Genomic DNA, 26,083 nt, shown 5'->3' on the forward strand with positions numbered 1-26,083 from the left:
CCATACCAAAAGGAAAAGTTAGTCATGAGATTGAGATGTACCGACCCATTTCGAAACTATGTCAGTTTAGTAAAATCCTGGAAAAGATAGTAAAATGTCAACTCTTCGAAGTCGTTAAGAATCATATTACCCCCCATCAGCACGGTTTCTTTAAGGGTCGTTCGGTAGACAGTAATTTGTTAATCTTTACAGGCGAAGTTCTTGAAGCAATGGAGAGTGGACACTGTGTAGATGTCGTGTATACCGATTTCGCCAAGGCCTTTGATAAAATTTGTCACAGCACATTGTTATATAAGCTTTGGCGACTCGGTATACACGGAGATCTTTTTCGATGGATTAAATCCTATGTCGAATTTAGAACTCAGGCCGTCGTATTGTCCGGTTATACATCACAGTATAAGGTCGTCACTTCAGGAGTCCCACAGGGATCTCATTTGGGGCCTCTTCTTTTTGTGTTATATATTAATGATATAACCGACTACATTAAGCACTCTAAAGTTTTACTCTACGCGGATGATGCTAAAATTTTTAAAATTATTAAAGATGTTTCTGATTGTGATCTACTACAAGAGGATTTATCTAACTTGGAGAGATACTGTACTGATAATAATATATTTCTGAACAATAAAAAGTGTAGTATTATAACTTTTTCTCGGAAAAAGAAAAATATTGGTCATAATTACACAATTTCCGATAAAGTATTAAATAGGGTAACGCAAATTCGAGATCTAGGTGTAATAATGGATTCTAAGTTATCATTTATTCCTCACATTGAGAATGTAGTTACTAAATCGTTTAAGCAATTAGGTTTTATCCTACGAGTCGGTAAACCATTTAAAAATTCTTTTAGTTATATAACTCTCTATAACAGCTATGTAAGAAGTCGTTTTGAATTCGCGTGTGCTGTTTGGAAGCCATTTCATGCTGTCCATATTAATAGAATCGAAAGGCTCCAAAAGAAGTTTGTAAAAACGTTAGATTTTAGGACTGGACAAAACTACGTTGATTACCACTCCTCATTGCAGTACCATAAAATTCAGTCTCTTCAAGACCGCCGCGACTGCGTAGACTCGGTTTTACTTTATAAAATCTTAAACTCTAGATTGGAGATTCCCTCACTACTTCAACAAATAAATATTAAAGTCCCTCGTGCGCGTCAGCGTAAATGTCGCAAAAAGGAATTATTTGCTGTCCCATTTAGCAGAACTTGTTATGCACGAAATATGTTTATAAGGCGTGCTTGTAGACTTTATAATGAATGCGTAAATCTTTCTAATATTGATGTTTTTCATTGTAATATAGTATCTTTAAAGAAAGCATTTGTTTGTGAAAAAAATAATTAGGTATTTATTTTATTTTATATAATTAAATATAATACCTGTATCAAATATATACCTATATAGTGAATGGCACAATAGTGTATGGCGTATATAATTGTAGTACTTAACTCTGCAGGTATTTAAGTAAGCTTAGAATTTATTATAATTGTTCAGTAACTATATATACATATATAAAACTCAGATGCTATGTAGCAAAAAAAAAAACTGTTTAAAATCTAGCACTCTTATATTTAATTAAGGAAACCGTAGGTCTAGCTTTAAAATGCAATAGTTAATAATACCGCATATTGTAAACGACCGTTTGTTTCTTAATAAAAGAAAAAAAAAAAAAAAAAAAAAAAAAATTTGTAATTTTCTCTGTTCATTTAAAAGTTAATTAATAGGTGCTTCACAGCGTTTTAAGGCCCATATCATATTTCAAGTGTAATTAACTTAGTGTTAAATAGCTCGTATCAGTAAGTATTGTGTGTCGGAATCATCCAATTTTTCCAATTCATCAGCGCTTTACCCTGTTCCATAAATATTGGAAGAAACCTATTTTTGGACCCTTACGGGATGTCATCAGAAATAATCTTATTGACTCTTACTGATTGCTTTAATAAGGCAAAGGTAATCTCAATAATATATTCGCAATAAAAATATTTTAAATCCAAATAGAATATCAATTATGATTACAATCATGCCTCATGTTATTTGATTCGTCAAACCCCCTTATTCATATAACTTTACAAGCCTCAATTAGTTAATGTATATTATTATCCCTTTCTTACATATACATAATAATGTAAAAATGACAAATTAAGACGAACGATTAATAACTAATTGAGGCTTGTAGCGCGATTATGAATTTCGCCATACGATTTAAAATGCACTGTCCGTGACATAACGGTATAACATGTAACCAAATTTTATCATATATTATTAAAAAAAAAATACCTATAGTATAGTAATTAATATAAAATTGTACGCCATCTGATTTTGTTATTTCTGATCTTGATAAATATTAACCCGTAAGTGTAGTATTTGTTACGTCAAATGAGTCTTACATGCAAATTTTGGAATACATTCCCCTTAAGCTGCACTCCGCAGTGCATGCGAAATTCAGACAAATTAACAGCAGCTGTGAGCTAATTGGTGAACGCATTTAGGTTTATGAATAACCGCGATGTAATCAAGATTTACTGCAAGATTGCTTTTGTTTGAATTTGGATATATTATTATATATCCTTATATTTTATTAAATCTATACGGATGATACTGCTCACGTCTCCCCCAATCGTTTGTTTATTTTATTCAATTATATAAGTAATAATTATTCTGATATCTGGTAATATAATTTAAGAAATCTCTTTCATATTAAAAAAATGTAGTCGTTTTAAGAAAATAAGTTAATTTGTTCCAGCTATATAAATTGATATAAGCTTAATAATCCCATTAAACAAGATGTACATATACAATTGAATTCAGAATCTACTATTTAATCGGTAAAAAAGTACAGCAATCAAGAATATTCGTAATCTGGTGACTTGGTGAGTGAAAACTCAGCATTAAGATCGAATCCCAATAACTTCTTCTTGGATTCTAAATGATTACCATTAATTATTTTAAAATATCAAAATCCACAATCATTTTCACATTGGAATATTTAAAATATTTTTTCCCTAAATTACTGTACGTTATCTAGTTGCTCATGAAATTGGAACGACTTCAAACGATCCTTGATATCCCTATTGATAACAAGCAATTAGAATTGAGATGTGTTTTAGTGAACGTTCTTTTCAGAGCCTTCCACTATACAATAACGATTAGTTCCCCAAAACTGTGTTTGCCTAAAGGGAAATCAAAATCTAGATAAGAATTCTTATTCCGTCTAAATAAGGTTCAATTTTCTAATACACACGCATGCGAGATGTGAAGTCGTCACAGAAAATTCGACGTAGAACGATACAAAGAGAAGCACTCGGGCTTGTTATAGAAACGCTCTAAATCAAATTTACTTTGTAGCAAATATGGTAAGGAGTATTCTATTGTTGTTCCTATTTCAATCAACCTATACCTACATGTCAGAGTATTTGAAAACTTTGCCAAACTGCATCGAAATTCATTCGCACAAAGATATTTGTTTCCTCTTTTTAAGGTTCCGTACCCAAAGGGTCAAACGGGACCCTATTACTGAGACTCGTCTGTCCGTCTGTCACCAGGCTGTATCTCATGAACCGTTATAGTTAGCCAGTTGAAATTTCTACAGATTATGTATTTCTGTTGCCGCTATAACAACAAATACTAAAAACAGAATAAAATAAATATTTCTTTCCAATCCCGAGGTTCTCATCCAATCACCGAAGTTAAGCAACGTCGGGCGGGGTCATTATTTGGATGGGTGATCGTTTTTATAGATAAGGGTACGGAACCCGTCCTGCGCGAGTCCGACTCGCACTTGGTCGTTTTTTTAATGTTATCTGCTTAAAATGGGATTCTTTTATGTCGTTTAAATTTCCTGGTAAGTAAAGTCTAAAGACCTCATATAGCCTGTAAATAAAAGCTGCACCTTTGACCTTATTGTTACCTCCTATCATCAGAGCCAAGGAAAAATACATACATAATTTATTATAGCGTTGATTCGAAGGAGAAAAGGAGAAGATAATTACTTTGCCAATAATTTTTAAGGAATATCACGAGATATCGATTATGTTATCTTTAAAACTACAATTAATAGTATTTAGACATTCGCTGCGGTGTTTTAAACTAATAAAGGTAATAATGACAACGAAGGTCAACAGGGCACGTCTAATCAGCTTGATGTAGCAACGGCTGAGGCACTGATACTGAATAGTAAGCGTTGCGTTATATTTAATGATTATGGCACTAGTTCGTGCACGAAATGACTGCATAGTAGATTGTTAACCAAGGGATGAAAAGGTGGCTTTCACCCGAGTTAAACATTACTTTTTTTCTATAAAAGGTAAATTTTCAGATGGAAAATAATGTAAATTTCAATTTTAAGTTAAGTTTGAATAGACTGTAGTCTATATTTTCTGTAGAAGTTAATTTGATCAGATATTTAACTACCAAAGCAAAATTGCACAGATTACAGCGCAAAGAATAATTGATTTGGGATTTAAAAAAACGAATGATGCTTATAATAGAATAGAACAGAATAGAATAGAATTTGTTTTATTCATAAACACACAAACAGTAATAGACAGACATAAAAGAGAACATAGTGAGAGTAAAGTGTCACGAAATGGCCTCATCTCAGCATGTTGCTGGCGACTTCCAGCGCTGATCTTCCGATGAGACCATCGAGTGCGAAATAATCACGGAAGATAACAGAAAAAAGGACAGAAACATAAAATAAACACGACGAACATACTTAACACTAAGCTCATGAAAACCATAAAACAAAGTTGACTAAAATACGTAAACAAAAGATAATGACATGTCACTTTGTGTGGTAAAGCACAGCAAATCGGATATCGTTCTAGATCTAGATCAGATCCCAACCTAGGGAAGTACCTTCTCCTTACAGAAAACCGCAGCCAAATAACACTAGACCCTACTCATAGGGTTGTATTCCTGCCGGTGAGTACGGTAGCTCGAGCTGCATAGGCTACGGAGACGGTTAATAATAATCCATGCGTAGTATTCAGTAGCTATCGTTAGAGCTCACAAAGCTCCCCTAGCTCCCCTGGGTTTCGGCATGCGTTAGGTTTCATTGAAAGAAAATGCACGGTGTTCTAGAATCCTCCAGAGAGACGTATTTTGTAGTAAAATGTGTTTTGTGTTTCTCAGAATATGAAATGAGGAGAGGTCCGCTTGATACTGTTATGTAGTTTCGTAATGTTTTCTTTATGGATTGTATTGCATAAGGAAATATGAAAACGTGGAAAAGATGTTCTCCAAGATTGTATTGCGAGCAATTGTTTTATTTGTTTAGTTAGTGATTTCTTAGATAGAAATTTACGTTTATTTTATATACATACTTACATAATATCTACTCGTAAAACAAACCTTCGTATCGTTCTGGATTTTAAACATTTAAATCGTAATCTGTCATAGTTACACAAAATTTTGATAAGATATATTTATGTGATAATCGATACTACTATCAGTATCGATTATCACATAAATATATCTTATCAAAATTTTGTGTAGTGGTGTAACTAACTACTGTGTATTTAAATATTTGTTATAACCAAGGTTAAAGAAGGTTAAGATCAAATAAAATGAATGGAAAACATAATTGAAATTGATGTAGGGCATTTTCAGAATAATTCTAAAGACTATTGATTTAACATAATTGTCAGTTTTGGGCAGACGCATTCCCATATATCTTCATTTTGTATGGACCGTCACAAATCTTACTCAACGTTTTCTAATCTAAGTCCAAACCCAACAATTAGTTCTTCGAAAAAAGTAAATAGCACACTTTTTAATCCACGGCTTAATATTAGCAACAGTAATATTTGAAATATTTTCCTTTCATATATTTAGTTTTTTTTTATGAAATTATTAACTTTTAAACATAAGTGGAATGAAATGTATGGTAATTACTATCCAGAATTAATGGTTTTATCGATTCAATTTATATGTAAAATATAATAATAATATAGACTGGGTCCTTTGCCAAAGGTCAGCGAGAGCCGTTATAGTTAAACATTACTGATAGTGAATGCTAAAATTAGAACGTTTGTACCGCTTTAATCTTTGAAATATTTTTGAGCTTGAAGAACTAGTGAAATTCGTTCAGCAGCATGCCGCCTCCGTGGCGCAATGGTTAGCGCGTTCGGCTGTTAACCGAAAGGTTGGTGGTTCGAGCCCACCCGGGGGCGAATATTTTATGTTATTTTTCTAGAATTACCTAATATAAATTAATGACGTAAAATCTTTACCAATCCTTCAATACAACTGTCATAAAGGCCAATTATGGACAAATATGTGGGTTGATTAAGATGTTTATTTTTTATTTTAATATACAGGTGTCACACAGTTCGCACAGAACAGCTGGTTTCAGTGAATTGTTCAACGCCTCCGTGGCGCAATGGTTAGCGCGTTCGGCTGTTAACCGAAAGGTTGGTGGTTCGAGCCCACCCGGGGGCGATTATTTTGTATTTTACGTTGTAATCTCTAGCTAATCAAAATTAAAACGACCTGTTTCAACTACACGACAACAACATTAACACTACTTATTTATTTGGAATTTAAATTGAATGAAAATAAAAGTAATTAGCCGTTGCTGTTAAAATATCAGCCATAATATAGTTCCCTGGTGGCGCTCTTACCGCTAGGAGCGTGTGACTTTCAATTCGGAGGTCGCGTTTTCAAACCCCGGCTCGTACGAATGAGTTTTTCGGAACTTATATACGAAATATTGTTTGATATTTGCCAGTCGCTTTTCGGTAAAGGAAAACAAACTAACAGCAGTCACTTTCGTAAAAACTAGTGGTTACGCCGATTTTTGGTATCAGTCATCCAGCGGACCTCAGGCTCCCATAAGCCGTGGCAAACAAACGCCGGGATATCCCAAGGAAGATGATGAATGTAATTGCCAAAGAGAAAATACACAATTTTTTTTACAATTCAAGTACAAAAACTGGTATTTTGATGTAATGTGTCCTTTGAATTAAAGAACTACATTGTTGATCCACCATACAAATATTAGGTATAAAATAAAACATGAAACTTCCGTGAACGTCAACCTTTGTGGACGTAAGTATGTTTTATTTTTCACGCTGGTGATTGAATAAAGAGTGAAATTTTATCCGGATATGGGATCAATCAGAAAATTAAGCTTCTAATCTTATCTAATCTATAGGCATGTTCACAAGAGTGACGAGAGTGTTTGTTGCTGTGTATATAATAAAAAATGTATAAAAACAAAACGAAATTATCATCTATCAAGTATCCAGTATAGGTACAAGACAGCAAAATGTTTCGCCCCCGGGTGGGCTCGAACCACCAACCTTTCGGTTAACAGCCGAACGCGCTAACCATTGCGCCACGGAGGCGTTGTATGAGTTACTGAAACCAGCTATGCCAGGTAAATTGGTACGTAAATATAAAATAAAAATCATTTTAATTAACCTACTTTTACCTATAAAAGTTCAATTTTTCTGTGTATAGATCATCTGTCAAACTTTATGTAATTAATTAAAATAAGACTACTTACATACTGAGCGGTGGTGATCTAGTGATATGACGAAGCGGTGGTGGTCTAGTGGATATGAAGTCCAACTCTCAATCTGGAAGTCCCGGGTTCAAATCCTGGCTCGTACAAATGAGTTTTACGGAAATTATGTACGGAATATCATTTCATCCGAAAACATCATGAGAAAACCTGCGTATATCTGCGAAGAAATTCAAAGGTGTATGTGAAGTTCCTAATTCGCATTGGGCCAGCGTAGGGACTATAGCCCAAGCCCTCTCGAACATGAGAGGACGCCTGTACACTGCAGTGGGACGTGTATAGGCTGAATTATTATTATAAGACTTCTTTATAAAACAAAAGCAAAACAATCGCCCCCGGGTGGGCTCGAACCACCAACCTTTCGGTTAACAGCCGAACGCGCTAACCATTGCGCCACGGAGGCGTTATATGAATTACTGAAACCAGCTATAACGAACGTACTAAGTTACATACTCGTATTAGTAATATAAGATTGAGTGATTATTTTTGGTCAGTTGGTGTTTTACATTTAAACACCTACTTATTACCTACAACTTAACACCTCCCACTAGTAATTTAGGAATTTGATTTCTGTAACATTTCGTAGGTACCTCGTTATAATGGCAATAATAAGAGATCTCTAGCGACTTTCGTATTAATTGTTAGTGAGGCAAGGTACAAAATGGTACATAAATTAAATTCCTTGATTGTACAATAAATAAAATCACATCATACTGTAAGGTGTACAGTGACGTTATGTAAATTGTAGATACTTTTTTCAAGTCACACACGTTACAGTATACAATTTATTCAAGTCATTTTGTACATATTCCTCTATTTGATCGGGCCGAAATGACAATCCTTTATTGCTGAAGATGTTATGCGTCGAGTGTTTTGTTGGTTCACGTGCGGTAAATTATCATACATTTCATTTCATAAGGCACATGATTACTCTGTTGTTTTCTTAGCAAACGCATTGTGTTTAATTTGAAATGATTACATAATATTACTCATGTCATCAGTTTTCAATGACAAGTTCATGCATGTAAATGTTGTATCGTTTTTGGATAGCTATTTCTATAATTTTATTTACTTAGGGCCTGTTTCACAATGTTCAAGTAAAGTTCTGAATAAGCTACTTTCCACTTATCTGACGAATAAAGTCATCGTTGGCGTTTCACAATCTTCAAATAAGCTTTACTGGTAGATAAAGTGCTAAGTTTTGAAGGAAGTTCTATCTGGCAGTTAATTTATTTGTTAATTAGCTGTCCAATATTTACAATTAAAGGCATAGACTGAGGTCATTGAATCTAATAAGTACTCGTATGTGGAGATTAACTCTAAGCATACATTAACGCGGTTCCCTAATCCCTATTTTAAATGCAAACATAGAGGTCTGATTCTAGGTGAAGTCTTCCGTAAAAAGGTTTTTGTGTCCGCACCTCCCTAAATAACAAGCTATGTTATTTTCTTAAATGGCAAAACTATTTTTGACTTTATTTTGGTGTGGTTCGGTGGGTCGGCCCAGGTATTCTTCCCAGCAATAGCTGGGAAGGAAGTATGGCGGTGGATCTGCTTCAGCTTCGCGTCAGTAACTGGCAGGAAGTTTTGCAGGATCGGGACAGGTAGCACGCTCTCGTTTCGGAGGCCAATATTCTTTTGGATCACTGGGCGAAAATAGTTATTTTGATTATTAATTTAATTCGCAAAATGTACTGGTTTTGGGAAAGAAGAATGATAGGAATCTCATTTCACTGATGTAACCAGACGAATGACAAAATACCTTTATTTCATCAAAATTAAGCATTAATGAAATAATGAAAAATTCATATCCGCAACGCAGGCTTCGTCAGGAGGGTACAACCATAAATCAGCAACAGGCGTCGTCATTGCACACAAACAATAAAGCAATCCGCAACAGGCTTCGTCATTTTTAGATACACAGTTATGGCAAAATTGAAATGGTAACTCTGTGTGGTGATAGTGATGTAAGTGAGCTGGGCATGTGGCCCGTAAAGACGGCTTATGGTGGTGCAGAAGAGATAGGTAGAGAAGAAACCTTGGGAAGAATCACGTACAGTAGGAATGCCATAAATGCGTTGGAATGATGACATTCAAAGATCGTAAAAGAGAACAGAATGGCAAAAATTTAAGGAATCCTACATATCTAAGATTGAAAATGGCTTTAAGAAGAAGAATAAGGGAAGAAGACTTGTTTTGTATTAACGACTGCTCCTTTGATGTGTGCGACTGTAAAATGTATTCTCTTTTTATTTATTATTTCCGGGCATTATACATACTTACTCGTAACGCGGTCTTTCTACTCGTACTTTAAAAGTTGACCTATATTTAGAGAGAATACTTATTTAGAATATATAAAGCAAATCAATTTGTTTGTATTTGAGATATAATAAATAATTTATAAAAGTAACTATCAAAATTAAATCTCAATACACTTGAGCTCTGAATATAATTTGCGTTTAAAAATGATAATATCAATATAATTGTTTCATTATGTCGGGCCATAAGTTTTGAGACTGGACCGTTTTGTAACTACTTTAATTTAAGTAACATTACAATGAAATATTAGAAGACAATAATTATCTGAACCCTTCATAAAATGAGAAAAATGGTGATTTAATTGAACATATTGTATAGTGCCTAAGAATATATACAGGTATATTCTCCTGTGTAATGTTGACTTCCTTGATTTAACATTTTTTGTAGAAAAAAGAGATCAGAAAAAATAAGTATAAAAATGTGTTGCACCAAAATTATCGTAAGACGATTGCCTCTACAGTGGCTTTTATTTCATACAAACCTGACAAAATATCAAAGAAAATCATTGTTCCGTGTGTCACAAAGAAATAAGAACAAGTGCATGAAATTACATAAATACAATTCCACTAAGGAAACCGGAAACACTTTCATGTTAAAAACAAATCACTTTTATGAAGCGTTTGTAAATTAATAATACGTTATTTGTATAATAATATAGATACATCATTGTTTTGATTAGACAGTGGATTCTAATGAAGTGTCGTGGCCATACTCGCTTTGTTGTCCGTTAGGTATTGAACACACAAAATACCCTCTTCCATGCCTCTTCGAGCCAAGCCACTGGCATATCACGTGACACAATGGAATAATTGTTATCGAAGGCCATACCATTAATTGCTTTTGGAGCATTTTCTTCGTGAGTACGAGCATATATCGTAACATATGCTAAAAAGTCATGATTTTACATGCTAGCCGTTTATGAGCGTAAAAAAAAATGATTCTCGCAGATCCTAGTCTTTTTGGGTTCTCCCAACTCTTCCACTAGCATATTCAATCTTGATGCAAAAAAAGTGAAAAAATCACGCTAAAACGTAACGTAATGGAACGGGCATTTTAGGACATCTTTTTTGAATGGCAGGATAGAGAATGCTGACGATTATTAGTAAAATTGGCCCTAAGAAAGTTCAGATCTGTGGTTATAACAGTTATACAGAAATAAGGTTTTTTTTAATGCTCTTTTACGTAAAGGAGTAACAGACACCTTATTAAAAAAAACTTTAATGCATACAATCTTATTATGGTGATCAAGTTATTCCAACTAAATTAACCTTTTCAGGTAAACAACGTCTATATTTCGACGTCATCACCACATCTCTCGCATTGACCATTTACTTGTAACGTTACTGTTAAAGTGATTCGAACAAACAGTCACCGTCTTTAAATGTTGAGCTATTTAGGGTTCAAGCTAATTTGGTTATCGATACTAACAGTATAAAATATCTAATGTAAAGTAAGCCCGGGACTGTAAAAGCATTTTGATACGATTCGGATTTGCACACGACGAATTGCGGAAACACTGTTGAAATTTAAACATGTTGAATATTATTTAACTTAGTTTATTACAGTGATAAATTAGTCATCATACTGATTTAAACTTTCACGATTTAAATATTAAAAGTGGGTAATATTGTAAATTTGTAATTTTAGTAGGTATGGAAATAATAACATTTGATTGGCAATTGTTTTGGTTAAAATTATACTACCTTCATACCATACCAGTAAACTAAATCCCAAATATGCAACTTTCTCTCCACTCCTCTCCTCCTTTCTTGTCCCTTCCTTCGTATGCCGCTGTATATATTTATTATGTATCTATGTATGTGTGTATTTATATATATTAATCTGATATATGTTTACCTATTTGGTTTTACCTATTGGTAGATACGTATTTATTTAATTGTAATGTGTAATCTTCTTATTCCTGTCATTAATTCGTGCACTGTTTCTAAAGTTTTCTGTTCTTTATATCCTTCTACCCTAGGGTTGTTTGGAAGAGATCGCTCACAGCGATAAGATCACCTGTTGGTACCTTTATATACAGTGTAAATCTGTTATTGATTTTGTTTTGTGGTACTATAAAGTGTGTTTACTTACTTTCACATAATGCTTAACCTTTTTGTACCTAAAGATTTCGCAAATCAAACGTCTAAAAACTTTTCCGCCACAGTTGCCACTGAAACTTCTACAGCTTGATGGAACTGTACGTTTCCACCAACACCTCTTAATTAGGCTGCTAAATTAACAGGAGCCAATGAGCTTTAATTTAACGTGCGCTAATTGGCCTTCATTAAGACTTTCCCAACACGATGAGAAAGATAGCACACTCGTACGAGTACTATTGTTAGAACGAACTAATCACTTGCGTTGTATTGTGAAGTGTTATCAAAATAATATATGCGTTTTATCTTATCTTCTGACCTTTCTGCTTATAAACAAGTTGATTCACAAAACGAAATAAAAATAAAATGTATACATATAGGTGTACCTTTTTTACTTAAGACTAATGCCACTTTAAAACTTTTCATTTTAAATTAAGTATAAGTCTCCCCGTTGTTACATCCAAGTAAGCTTATTCTCTCAAAACCTGCATTTTACTTAAAAATCACACGGTACTAAAAGTTCTTTATAAATTAAAACAGTTTAATAATAACTTTATTGCACACATAGCTTCAAAAATAGAAAATGTGACATGCACTATTCTGTGTTACGCTGATGTTCACTTAAAGAAGCGAGCATGAAATCATAAATTTATACTTCAAAGAGCATAACAAGCCAAGCTCGTTGCGATGTAAATAGGTTTTCTTCAAAACTGAATTCTCTATTCGACTGACTCAGAATAATCAGTCAGAGAGAGACATGAGAATATGAGACAGACATTACTTCAATTCGAATTAAAATTTTTGATTTAAGTAAATGCGTTGGCTGCACCGTACAGAACTACCGGGGAGAAAAGTTAAGAAAAGGTTAGAGGAATCCGGGATACTTGGTCAGGTGGAAGATTATATACATAAAAGTGTCAACATTAAAATATTTCTTTTTTAGCATGCATGTGTCATGCCCGGATAGTATCGTAAGGTGATATTGGAGTGCTGATAGATAAATAATGTGATTTTTGCACTTTTTTAATAAAATGGTTCAAGTTTAATTTTTTAATAATGTATATAACAGATGGGTTTACTAAAATTTTACTTTTTATGTTTGATATGTTTACACGTATGATTTCAACTCGATACCAGTTTTTGGAAGATTATTGTAGTAACTTATCAAAAAATTGCCAAACTAAAGATAAAAAATATAATTTTAAACTAATTCAAAATATTGCGAAAGTTGAACTTAAATCAAACAACAAGAGAGTTTAAACTATTTTTAATACAAGTCAAAGCTGGTTAAACTGAGCTTTCAAATAAAACCGTCTTAAAACTGTTAAAATCTCAAGTCCGTAAATAAATTTAACGGATTACCCTAAGATGCTTGCAAGGCTCACCTCTTGACGGCGCGAAATGGCAACATTGCGAACTCCAAGAGAGATTTGTGGCCAACCCCTTCGCTTACGATCTCATAAATGTTGATTTTCAAAGGATTCCGAAGCTTTTTGCTTTGTTTGCTGTTCAAAAAGTCAATTGTGCAGAGCGGTGTGAATCAAACACGTCTTGTGTCACCAGCTTGGATATAAATCAGTCGCCGTGGACGCGCGGTGTCCTATTTCTTGGCACGATTTCATTGAAATTGTAGAATATAATGTGGCACGTTTAAAAAGAAACGTGAACTGAAGGATAATATAAACGTAGTCAAAAACGATAACACCACTAATGTGTCTTCAATTTTCAATTTTATAATCACTAAATAATAGAATGCATAGCGACAACTTTGTTAAGTTTATTGTATACCTTATATAGATATATACTTACATATAATTTAAACAGCACTTTAAAACAAAGCAAATGCAAATAATATCACCATGTGACGCGATTCGCTTATTGTGAAAACTCGTAAATGCTTTCACACTCGACATGGTGCTTTTTAGTGCTTACAGTATGCGTTGTTGTAAAACGTTTAATATGTTCAGCCTTGTTGCAGTGCCAACAAATACAATACTATAGGTATGCCGTTTAACTCAGGCAGTTTGTAAGAAGTTATTATGGTTTGCTATAGACTGGTTGAAGGGTTGGTTGCATGAAACTTATTTGTATTATGTTAAGTGAATACCTAAATTTAATCGCTTTGTAGCGATAAGGCCGCCTGTTGTATACCTCTATCTTCATGTATTATATGTGTTTCCATGTAAATTTATTATGAGGTTGTGCAATAAATAGGATTTCTATTGTATTGTATTGTAAAGTTAGTTTTAGCGTCAAAAACTCAGCAATCTTTTACTACAATATCACCGCATAACTACATTACCAACCGCCTGCAAAATGTGGTAGACCTATAAATTATTTTATTTGTCTTTACGCTTAAATATGCATTATCAAAATACGAATAGGTAATAAGAATAAGAAATTCTCTGAACTACCGAAGACTACTCATTTTAATTCAGTATTCATAGGTACTAATTAAACTCGGTCTCAAAAGACTTCAAGCAAACTTTAAATGACAGTTCGTTCTCCACAAATAGCTTCAAGCTTGTTAGTCGAGCACAATCTAAAAGCAACAAGAGTAATAAATAGTTTTAGGACTTGTAAGAATTTAGTCTTAGAATATCCTATTAAAAGTGAATACAGCAGCACGTTATTGACAGTTTTGCGAAACCGCAAAATAACTGGGCAATAATTTTAAGAGTATGGCCAATGTTTATGACGAAATTAATATTAAGTGATTTTATGTGAAAACCTTAAGTGTCCTAAAGAGTACTAAAAGGTGTTTATGTTTAGAAGACAAGTAATTTATGTACATTTTAATGAGCTAGAGTTGTAAAATAGAAGTAATAGGCTATAACACAAGTATCTAAGCTATTGATTGTGAAGGTTGATATTATAATATAAAATAAAAATGCTTTATATTCAATAATTTATGTAATTACGAGTATTAGCTATGAACTATTTTAGTGCAATTTTGGAAGTTACTAATTGACGAGTATATAACGTGTAACAAAAATAGTGGGGATCCATTATCCAAGTAAAAAAATAAGAGCATATTGGGTATCGCGTTCTGATTAGGAAAAAAGGGAAGATTTTTTTTGACGAGAACAAATAATGATTCTTTTATATGAGGCAGGTCGCCCAACTCGGTCATCCTTCCTTACAAAACCCAAAAATTTTCGCGTAATTTTTTTTGTCTACCTTTTCCCAATTAAAATACGATACCGAATGTACCCTTAAACTGATCCCCACTATTATTGTTACAATCTGTATATCAGGCATTTTTTCCAGCATTCGAATGCTGAAACATGAGCACCGCAGCGCGCACTAACTGCCGTCGGTAAAGCTACATATCGTATAACCTTCACAATCGTACTAATTACTTACGCGGAAATTTTGATTACAATTTACACTTTATGTCTGTGCACTACAGTACTATTAGTTTGGTTGTGAGCTAGGGTATCGATATGTACCTGTGACATTCTCCTCTAGTGTCACACAGTCCTTATACCAGTATAAATTACTTCCAATGAAATTGTAATCATTTTTAAATTGGACCGGTTTTTTTTTTGTTTTTTTTTTCGATTTTAAAAGGAAACAAATTCAATTCTGTTTAATAGTAATTCAAATTTATCTGTAAATTTTTTGGTTGGTTTTGAAGTGAAATATAGGTAACGAAGGTATGGAAAGGAATACAGTCGACGTCAAATATATTATGTTAACATTTTTCGCCTTATTACAAAGGAGGAAGGTGCAAAAGTGTAAATATATTTGACGTCGACTGTACAATAAACGTAAAAGCACTTTACAAAATACGCCATCAATCTTGTAATTAAAGTTATCTTACTACTTCAGTGCTCTTAACAATTTCGTAATTTCGTTTGAATTTTACGCGAACTCACAAAACAAGGTTGACAATTCAATTACAAAGTTAATAAAGTATGAAATAGATCGCTTCAATTATCAAAAGATTTGGGTTGCTTGTGGCTAGGAATAATTAAGTTTACCTCTTTATAATTAGAAACTAATCAGTGCCGGTTCAAATAATAGAGATCACTTTGTTATCAAAGCTGGTCTAAAAACTAACCAGCTTGAAATCAAATTACTTATTAAAAACAATTAACCAAGGGTTACGCCACAAAAAACACGTGCACTGGGGCTTATTTCTCGAACGGTATTAGTCTAATATTATTAGTGTGTTGCCATAGTAACCCATAAGATTTGACAGAGCGTAGACTAATAATATTAGTCTAATACCGTTCGAGAAATGGGCCCCTGCCCGCGTAGCCAACGTGCCTATCGTTCACGCTCCGTGGCGAACGAAACGCCCCTGTCACAGTCACACTAATACGGAAGAGTGATAGAGAGAGATGACTACGCTACGCTACGGAGAGTTAACGATTGTAACGTTGGCTACGCGGCCTGGCCGGTTTGCAGTCTTTTGTTTGCAGCCCTTCTTCTCTTAATCTCGCGCTCGCGACGCACAATTGCCACTGCTAATTTAACTGATTTTTGCTGCTTAAGTTTTTCTCTGTCTTGGTGAGCTTGCGACATCCGACATACAGTAGCACCCGAGGGCAATATTCATCGTTCGGATCCGTGGATGAAGATTAAAATACGGACATACATGCCCTGTGACTATCTCTTATTTGTTTACGGTGGTATAATTTGGTTTACAATGTGGTGATTTAGAAAATGTTGGTATGTTTTCCATTTAACTCTTAACCTGAAAGCGTAATTTTTAATTTGTAAAAACTAAACTAAATCTCAAAATGTATAAATGAATTTAATCTTTCACGCACTGGCCCATTTTGATAGCTTCCTCTGTATAGGTACGTTATACAAGTAGTTACAACATGTAGGTAATGTTTTCCTTCACGCAACAGGCCATTTGTCATTCATTTTATTTGATTTGTCGCTGATTCGTGCGTACAGCTGTCTTGGCCTAATATTCCCGTTTGTGTGCTTGTTTTGGGAGCGTACATACGATTTATTAAAGTCTACTATTACGAATAGTTATTACGGACATCAAAGTCACAATTACACTGGTTTGAGATGGATAAGGGATGGGAATGACAATATTATCTTATTTATATTCTCGGGATTATTCCGTTATTCCATTTTAAACAGCAATATTTATCACATTAAATTGCCCGTCATCTTGCGTATGAAGTTGTATTTCAATGTGGTTAAAAATGGTCACAATATTGATGGCTTGTTTTTATAACTAAAATGACGTAGTATTTGTTTTTGAAACCCAGTTTATTTATGGTACCTACGTAGGTAGTTTTGAGAGAAAATGACTAGTTCCTGGCTACCCGCACAAAGCAGGATAGATCCCAATACAGTTGTGTGCAATATAATAGCAGTACATTAGAAAATGTACATTAAGGGAAGTTTTCCCTTAACTTTAGATCAATAATATTGTATCTTTTTATATAATTATTCTGCATTACTTGATATTGTTTCAAAATTAACTGCAACCTTTACTTAAATGATATTGTAAGTAAAAAAATATCAGGAAAATCGGCTATTTTTACTAAGTTGCGGAAATTCCTATAAAAACGTAAAACCCTACGAAAAAATAATACAATTGTGTACTATAATTGTAACTTAGAATCTTTCCTATTATTTCCAATCAAAGCTTTACATCTAAACCCAAGTCATCCAGAAAAAAATAAACTTTTCTATAAGACGATCTTCGTCTCAGAGTGTACTACTATTATATTGCACACAACTGTAAATGTTTGAAGTCAACGCACCAGGTAAGTTTCTATTACTATTGAATTATTTCGTATTTCTTAAGGTTTTTTGTGATTTGTAAAAATGTTTAAAAAAATAATACCTACTACTAAGCCATCACTATCACATCAGTAGTTATTGCATTAAACAATTACCAATAGTGGACTTATTACAGCAGGTTTCCAGCATCTCAGTACTTTAAATGCACTTCTTTAAGTTGCCCTTATTTAAGTTGGTGCATTTAAAATGCAATAAATCATGCGCGGGAGTGGCGCCGCGCCAGTCTTTCTATTACAATAGCTTACAGGGAGCAGACCAATCGAATACACTGGAGAACCAGTTTAGCTGTGATCCGACATATTGTCATTAGAGCATTAATACTACAGACACTTATGGAATAAATTAATAATTTTATTACAATAAATTCGTTTTCCAATGTCAGTTATGGTTGTTATGGTTAGTGGGGTAGCACTAAATAACACTTGTGTCAATAATTGATATTATGATATATCATTATTTAAATAAAGTTCAAATTTTCTAGTAAGTTAAGAATATGTTGTACTGGTTAATCGAAGCTCGTGAACGAATGTATACGAGTGGAATAAAACTCCAGATTAGATAGCATCGCTAATGGCACGCCCTAATTGACGAATGTTAATAAAAATGCTATTTTAAGATACATTTTAACCGCAACTCTTACCATAAAAAGCGGTCACTATTAATTTATTATAATCTCGCCCTATATGCTTGCATGTATTTCAATTAATACGTGGCCCCTAATAATGAAGATCAAAAAACGCCGAAATTGTATATTTGTAAATATTCATCATAGTAGATATCAATCAGAACACTTAATAAAATACCATAAGAATGCTCATTAACATACGAATTGAACTAGGCTAAGTATACAGCGAATACGAAATTATAGCTTAGAGATTTTTGTGCCGATAAAAAACTTATTGAAAATGATTATTTACGTATCATAAATAGTTTTACTACTTAAAGTATACCAGATTATTATATTTATTAAAATTGACTGATTCTTAATTATTTGTGCGAGATTTCTTTTGTAATTATTAAAAAAAAAAAAAATTTATAACTGAGTCGAAAATTCAAAAATATAATTCCACTGTGAACTGGATTTCTTTTTCAAGTACTTTTCTATTCAAAACACCCCAATGAGCTATTTTCAATACTGTATTTCAAAATAACCTTACCAGTGCAACCAAGGCGTCTTCAATTTCCAATATCAATAACAATAAATCACCAATAAAATACATTCAAACACTTACTAAACTAAAAGCATTACAAAAGAGCGAATCGATAGAGGCCAATTAGGAAATTTTAGCTTGTAGCCTGTCTAATTATCATCGCTTATTGAAAAATGTGAGTCGGACGTTCTAGCAAACTAATATAAATGCGCTCTTTAAGCGGGGGCGCGCAAACCCAGGAAATTAGAATGGAATAAAAAATACGGCGCGCCGTGCGAATCTTGCGACGGAAGATTTGACGATTGCTCGAGCGTTTATCCTCAATAACTCGCATACTTCTGATTAAAATGTTGCTAGTCAAATCCCTCGGCAATATCATTAGCTATTTTATACTAAAATTATAATACTGCTATGGTGTTCAGGGTAACGATATACAATTGAGAATAAATGAAAGTTAGATGATTTCGTGATTTTTTTTCTATCGAGCCAAACCTTTTAAGGTTTTTCTTAGAGTTTGCCCTTGGAAATAATAGTATAAAGTTTCCGTGTGAGGTTTTTCAACGCATTTGCCCTTCATTAAAATGGCTGAAACTTCAAAATAAAAATTTCAATTTTGCAGGGCTCTCTTTGATAAAATTTATTTTGGAGTAAGTATTTATAGAATCTTATAACTTAGGTATTTTACATAGTTGTCATGTCAGATTTTTATGCTTCGGAATGGATTAGTGAGAGAGAAACGAAGGCCTGCCCAACCCGAGTATTGTTTTTACGTTCATGAAATAATTATTTTAAAAAGTCGGGCAAGAGCATGTCAGGCCATGTTCAGTGTACGGTTCCGTAGTAACCATTTATTTATACTACGTCGGTGGCAAACAAGCATACGGCCCGCCTGATGGTAAGCAGTCTCCGTAGCCTATGTACGCCTGCAACTCCAGAGGAGTTACATGCGCGTTGCCAACCCTAAACCCGCCCCCCTCGTTGAGCTCTGGCAACCTTACTCACCGGCAGGAACACAACACTATGAGTAGGGTCTAGTGTTATTTGGCTGCTGTTTTCTGTAAGGTGGAGGTACTTCTCCAGTTGGGCTCTCAGACCATTAGGTCAACCATTCTGTCAGATTAGGCTAAACGGGGGCTATTAGTAAGTATGATTAGTTATACCTACATTACAAACATAAGGTGAGTCAGCCTATTCAGCCTTCTCAGCGCTTTGCACGTCTTTTTACTAAGAAAATAAGACTTTTTGCACTAACTCGAAAACGCCCGTTGTTGCTGTTGTTTTATTTATTTATACTTTATTGCACAATAAAAATAAGTAAAAATGGCGGACTTAATGCCTTAAGGCATTCTCTACCAGTCAACCATACGATACGGTTTTATGACTTTCTCAATTTTTTGGACCAAGAAAGAGGACAAGAGAGAACCATTTTTGGAAAAGTAAGAGGGGTGGGGGGCACAACTTTTATTTTTTATTTCGGAGCGATTATTCCTGAAAATATTCACTTCATCGAAAAAATGGTTGTTGAAGACCCTTATTCGTTTTGAAAGACGTATTCAACGATACCCCACATTATTGGGTCAAAGCATAAACAAAAATTCAAAAAATATCATTTTGTATGTGAAGTACCCTAAAACATATTTTTGTAATTAATTTTTATTTTACCGTTCTGTTGCCATACATGATTAATGTAATTATGTCAAATTGCATTTTTCTAGTATACTAACGATCACGGAGCAAAGACGTGGACGGACGGACAGACGGACATGACGAGCCTGATATGTAAATAGTTAACTCATAACATGACGATTAAGAAAATAGATACCATTTTGATTTCAAGTTCATAGTTACGAGTATATAGGTTTTCTCAAGCGCTCGACTCGCATACGCCCAATAAGCAATTGTAAAACACGGTCTCAGGCCAAGACAATAGCCCTTTTGTTCGTATTATAGGCGCCGAAGAAGCCTTAGTCTATTACTTTGGTACATTTCGAAAGTTTACAAACTTTCTGAATAGACTTACCAGATAATGTCTGAAAATAGAGTTCGGATAGACTTTTGGAATGTTGGAAGCGAATGCACAATTTCTGTTTCATGTAACTAAAGGTCGGTTGCACCAAACTGTCTGTCACCGTTAAAACATTTGCTATTTTTGTTCGTTCGGATGAAACTCTCATTGATCACTGATAAGAAGTTAGGTGATGTTGATCCGTCCGTAAAATGTGGTTGTGCCTCCTCCTCCTTGCATCGGTTTCCTCACACCGAGGATCGTGGCCACTTTTAGGGAACATCTTCTCTTTGACAATTTGCCGCCACCGTGGAGGATTAATTACATCACGGGCCTGTCTAACCCAACGTGAACGTGGTGAACGCACTGAGAGTACGGAGCGTGCAGTGCTCCGAAGAGTTCGACGAGGCCTGTGCCGACCGCGACCATCTGACCTCCGCGCGCAATGGAAGCTTCCTTATGCCTCTTTTTCTTCTTCCTCGCGTTGTCCCGGCATTTTGCCACAGCTCTAGGCACTAGTTTTTACGAAAGCGACTGCCATATTTCTGACCTTCCAACCCAGAGGGTAAACTAGGCCTTTTTGGGATTAGTCCGGTTTCCTCACGATGTTTTCCTTCACCGAAAAGCGACTGGTAAATATCGAATGATATTTCGTACATAAATTCCGAAAAACTCATTGGTACGAGTCCGGATTGCAAGTCGCACGCTCTTACCGCTAGGCCAGCGCTTCCTTATACCTACGGATTTATATTACTACTCTAAAATTTTAGCGTTTATCGTTACTCTGGTTGAATCCTTAGCCCGAGCTAAGGCCCTATGCCCTTAGTCTTTATGCCCTTAGTCGATTAATGTTTTTATATTTTAATTATTGCTGCCATTTTTAAAACTGTTAATCATATTTCTGGATTGGTTTTGATAGACATGCACTCTATGATTCTGCAAACAGCCATTGTTCCAACCTAACTAAAATATGTTATAGTACGTTAAGTACCAATTACGATAAAACTTCAGTGAGACTAGAGAATAATAAATATATTTTTTTTGCCGGGTTGCTCACGTACTAATTATTAATACTCACGTAATAACTATTAAGTCGAATAAACGCCCGATATCGAAAGCTCGACGTGTACTCATCATCAATCATCGTTGATCAGTAGAGACGGTGCAGTCGGTGCTTTAGTCGAAGATCTTCAACAACAGATCAAACCATGTCGCGCCTTAATACGTGGGTAACCCGTATAAAATATTTTTTTATTACAAATGACCATCGCATTAACGCAATTTCTAAAAGATTTACCCTTTTCTATATAGATACACCTATCTCGTGGAAAGGATAAGCCAGAAAAGATTGTATTCTTAACCAACCTTATCGATGAATTAACCGGAAAACGGGGAAATTTTCCATCTCGGAGTGAAATTGGCTGAAGTGTTAACGAGATTAGACCATCCGAGGAGATGTTGAACCGTTTCGACTTCCATTAAATTCAATGGTGAAAGATTTTTGTGGAACTTCACTTTGATAATACTACTTATAGGTTTTTAGAATTCGGAGTCACCAACTTTATTAGATTTTGTTATAACTCATAATTTTAGTTTCGTTTAAGAATTTACCACATCGTAATCATTGAAATGTATGTTAATATGTCTACGTAAATTAAAATATCAGATATTCTATGTGATTTCAATGTAATATTTAAAATATGGTTGATTATGTCTATTTTAATTCGAGGTTAAATACGTTCCATGTACATAAGACTTACTATTAAAATGTAGTGCATGCGTCTATACTGCAAAAGCTTAAATTTATATAAATAACAATTCAATAACTCCCAAGCATAAAATAAACAGAACATTTTGTATGATATTTCCATTCAAAATGCACGTTAAATCAAATAAAAAACATAAATGAAAGGTAATAAAAACATAACTAAACTTATCTATAAAATAAGACAAAATTAAAAAAAGCAAACTAGTACTAAATAAAACTTTATTACACCTAAACATAATTGGCAATATTCCGTTTTGTTCTGTTTAGTTTTATAATTTTCTTATTACTTGACACTTCTACACTACATAAAAGAAATTAAATAATACTGATTTCTTAGGTTTACATATCGCTTTTCGATAAAGGAAAACTCTGTGAGGAAACCTGCATACATATCTGCATAAAAATTATAGGCGTTTGAAGTTTCCCAGCCGCTTTTGGGGCAGGCAAGGCTAGGGGACTATAGATCAGTCTCTATCGTACATGACAGATGTCTTGTGCTCAGCAGTGGGAATAATAAGCTGTTTTTTTAATGCAAGGCAATCGCTATAACCAAGTTTTATCACAAAAGCAATTGAACAAACACTCACATTACCACAACTGGCGTAGGTGCATTGACAATTTCCCAGTGAAACTTACGAAGTTTTTACAAACAATGCAGCGTCTGAAATGGCACTTCAGAACGGTTGCCTGGATAGGTACGGTACACAGTAAACTTGAAAAAATAGCAGTAAGAACCTACCTATAGTAAGAATTTAACTGACCTCCAATAAGAATTAAAAATAATGAAATTGTTGCACCTCGAGGTCACATTTATAAGTTTTGTTGTGGCTACCAGTGTATTTTCAGTGGAGATCATTCCCGAAAACAAAAACAGCAAAAGTCTCAGGTGTTTGATTAAAAAAAGATAAATGATTAATCAAAAGAAAGGTCAGTGTACCTACCTGACCTACTTCTAACTTACAGAGAATGGCGAGGTAAGTACATTAGTTTTTTACACAGTCTGTACAGAAAAAATATCGTCCCTGACAACAAAGAGCTTATCCTTATAACCATCACTTCAGCGGGCTTCGCAATGGAGCGCCGCGACAATATTTTACCCAAGAGATAGACTACACGTATTTTTCTATCTATTTTCATTAGAGAGGTACAGTCAATCTCGTGGTGGTTTTGTGCTAATCGTACAGTACATTTTTAACTCAAGTCAACCCATGACAGAACCGAGTGTCATCAATGTAGAATTTAGACTGGTTTTCAACTACTCGTACGTAGAGAGCTACGTTCTTAGTTAATTTAAAGTTCAGAATTATTTCTTATCAAATTACGTGGACAAGACAGGTGTCAGAAAAGTTAAGGTGCCTATGATTAAAAAATATGTTTTCTTTCCTACTGCAAAAATATGTATGCTCCCTAGGTACGGAATTACGTAAGTACGGAAAAGTTGGGAGGCGTTACGGTCGCGTATTTACTCGGAGCAGTAGGTACTCGGCGAGTGAAAACATCTGGCTTCCGGAACATTTTGCCATCTTTTGTTACTATCCGTTCCCCTTTCAACAGCTAATAATGATCTGGAACCATTTTGCTGTATTGGGTTGTTCTTTTTTTAACTCAACGTACATTTCGTTACAGATTTAAAAAATACATTTACGTTGCTTATATAAATATACTAAAAACCACTTACGTTATTTAAAAACATTAAACTTTACTGTGTCCAAGAAACGTTTTTACATGAAAAATAAAGCACTAAAATATACTTAACCTATAAATGTTAGTGCTTTAAATATAAATAATCCTGCGTTTTAACAGCTGCCTATAAGGCTTTTCACTAAATTTTGTATAATTTATAGCTATACCATTAACGGCCGGTTAGCAATCGGCACAAAACTTACGGTCAATGCATGTGACACCCCATACATTTTGTCAGGAAAGTGAGAGTAAGACGTTACTTAAAAACAGCTTAAGTCGCGCTTAGTGTAAGTTGAAATGAAAATGCCCATATAATTTGTAGATGTGCAAAATAAAGATGTGTAAATAATAATGTCTATTAAAACTTATTCGTGATTACTGATTAAGAAGAAAGGATCCTCGTCGGCGATGGCGGAATAACTTGGACTTAGAGATTTGTTTTAATCTGATCAAACAGAAATCGAAATCAAAATTAAACGTGAAAATTTAAAAACTAGAAATTGGAGAAACGTATAAAATTTGGAATAATTAAAGTATTTTTTCTCTTGTACAAAAAAAAACATTTAAATGATTTACAAGACCGAAGCGATCCCATAGGTCATAAATATTCAGTGACAATGTTTTGTACGGAGCACTAAAAAGTAATTACACTAACGTAATGCTAAGTTAATTTTTAACAAGCAGGAACGTCTGCGAACGATGCTATTAAGCTTAGAATAAATTTAAAAGTGGAAAAATTACTGTCTTGGGTGAGACATGAACTCCAGAGGCCGTGAGTTCAGGTCTCACCCAAGACAGTAATTTTACCACTTTTAAATTTATCGTAATGCTAAATATTGTATGTATATCGGGTGTCGTGCCCCATCGACCGCTGCAAAGGACTATCGAATGCGCCGACTTCTGGCCGAAGGGTGTCTGGAAGGGCTGGTGTTTCGGAGGTTCTGGGGCAAACTGCTGAATCCGACACAAGGGCAGCCGATTCAACGGAGACACGCCGTTGTGACGCCTAAATAGTGTTTAGTTTTAATTTTATAAAATGTATATGTTAGTCTATAAGGTATGTTTGTTGCCTGAATTAAAATATTAAATAAATAGACATTATTGTACCGTGTAGTGTGAGTCCGCAATATGTTGACGTATAGTGGAAACGTATAACATATATCTGTATGCCACATTTCACTGGTTAATCGAAGAACTTGCGTGCGCTCGCGCACTAATGGAAATACACGGCCTATTCAGGTGTGACAGTGCACGTTTCCCGATAAGCAGTACATTCGGAGTCCAACTAAAATTCCTTGCTTATAAGCCTATATTTTACATTAACGACAGAAACGTGACACGCACTAGCAAATATTTAGGTCAATATTGTACTTACTGAGTCAATTAACCGAGAATTATTGTCAAGCAAAATCAACTGATTTTTATATTGGTTTTAGCGAATCATATTTGGATCAGGTTATTTAGTCATTGTACGACTCGCCAGCGTCAATACATGTAAAAATACGAGCGAATAGGCCGAAAGACTATTCAATACGTACGAATTGGGCTGTGTGTGTGGGTATTTTATAGAACCCGCGAGACCGAAAAATATAAGCAAGTATTAAAATAAATTTTGTTGCTGACTTACGAATGTAGTCGTGATTGAGTTGTTAATTTACTTGTGCACATATGAATATTTTAAAGAACCTTACATTGATGTATTAAGACACAACGCTTGAGTTACATGTTTACAACATGAGATATTCTCTAG

General features: G+C 34.3%; 1 protein-coding gene and 4 non-coding genes across 10 annotated transcripts in view; 2 read left to right on the forward strand and 3 right to left on the reverse strand.

Moving 5' to 3' along the window:
- Nucleotides 1–26,083, reverse strand: part of LOC133523699 (collagen alpha-1(IX) chain-like) — a 217,685-nt gene that overhangs the window by 127,890 nt on the left and 63,712 nt on the right. The gene's annotated exons all lie outside the window — the stretch shown is intronic.
- Nucleotides 6,100–6,172, forward strand: Trnan-guu (transfer RNA asparagine (anticodon GUU)). Its single transcript has one exon. It is a non-coding gene; the product is annotated as a tRNA-Asn (tRNA).
- Trnan-guu (transfer RNA asparagine (anticodon GUU)) lies at nt 6,368–6,440 on the forward strand. The gene has a single exon. It is a non-coding gene; the product is annotated as a tRNA-Asn (tRNA).
- Nucleotides 7,276–7,348, reverse strand: Trnan-guu (transfer RNA asparagine (anticodon GUU)). Its single transcript has one exon. It is a non-coding gene; the product is annotated as a tRNA-Asn (tRNA).
- On the reverse strand, nt 7,858–7,930 carry Trnan-guu (transfer RNA asparagine (anticodon GUU)). The gene has a single exon. It is a non-coding gene; the product is annotated as a tRNA-Asn (tRNA).

Source organism: Cydia pomonella, chromosome 12 (genome assembly GCF_033807575.1).
Source record: "Cydia pomonella isolate Wapato2018A chromosome 12, ilCydPomo1, whole genome shotgun sequence".
Classification (NCBI taxonomy): domain Eukaryota; kingdom Metazoa; phylum Arthropoda; class Insecta; order Lepidoptera; family Tortricidae; genus Cydia; species Cydia pomonella.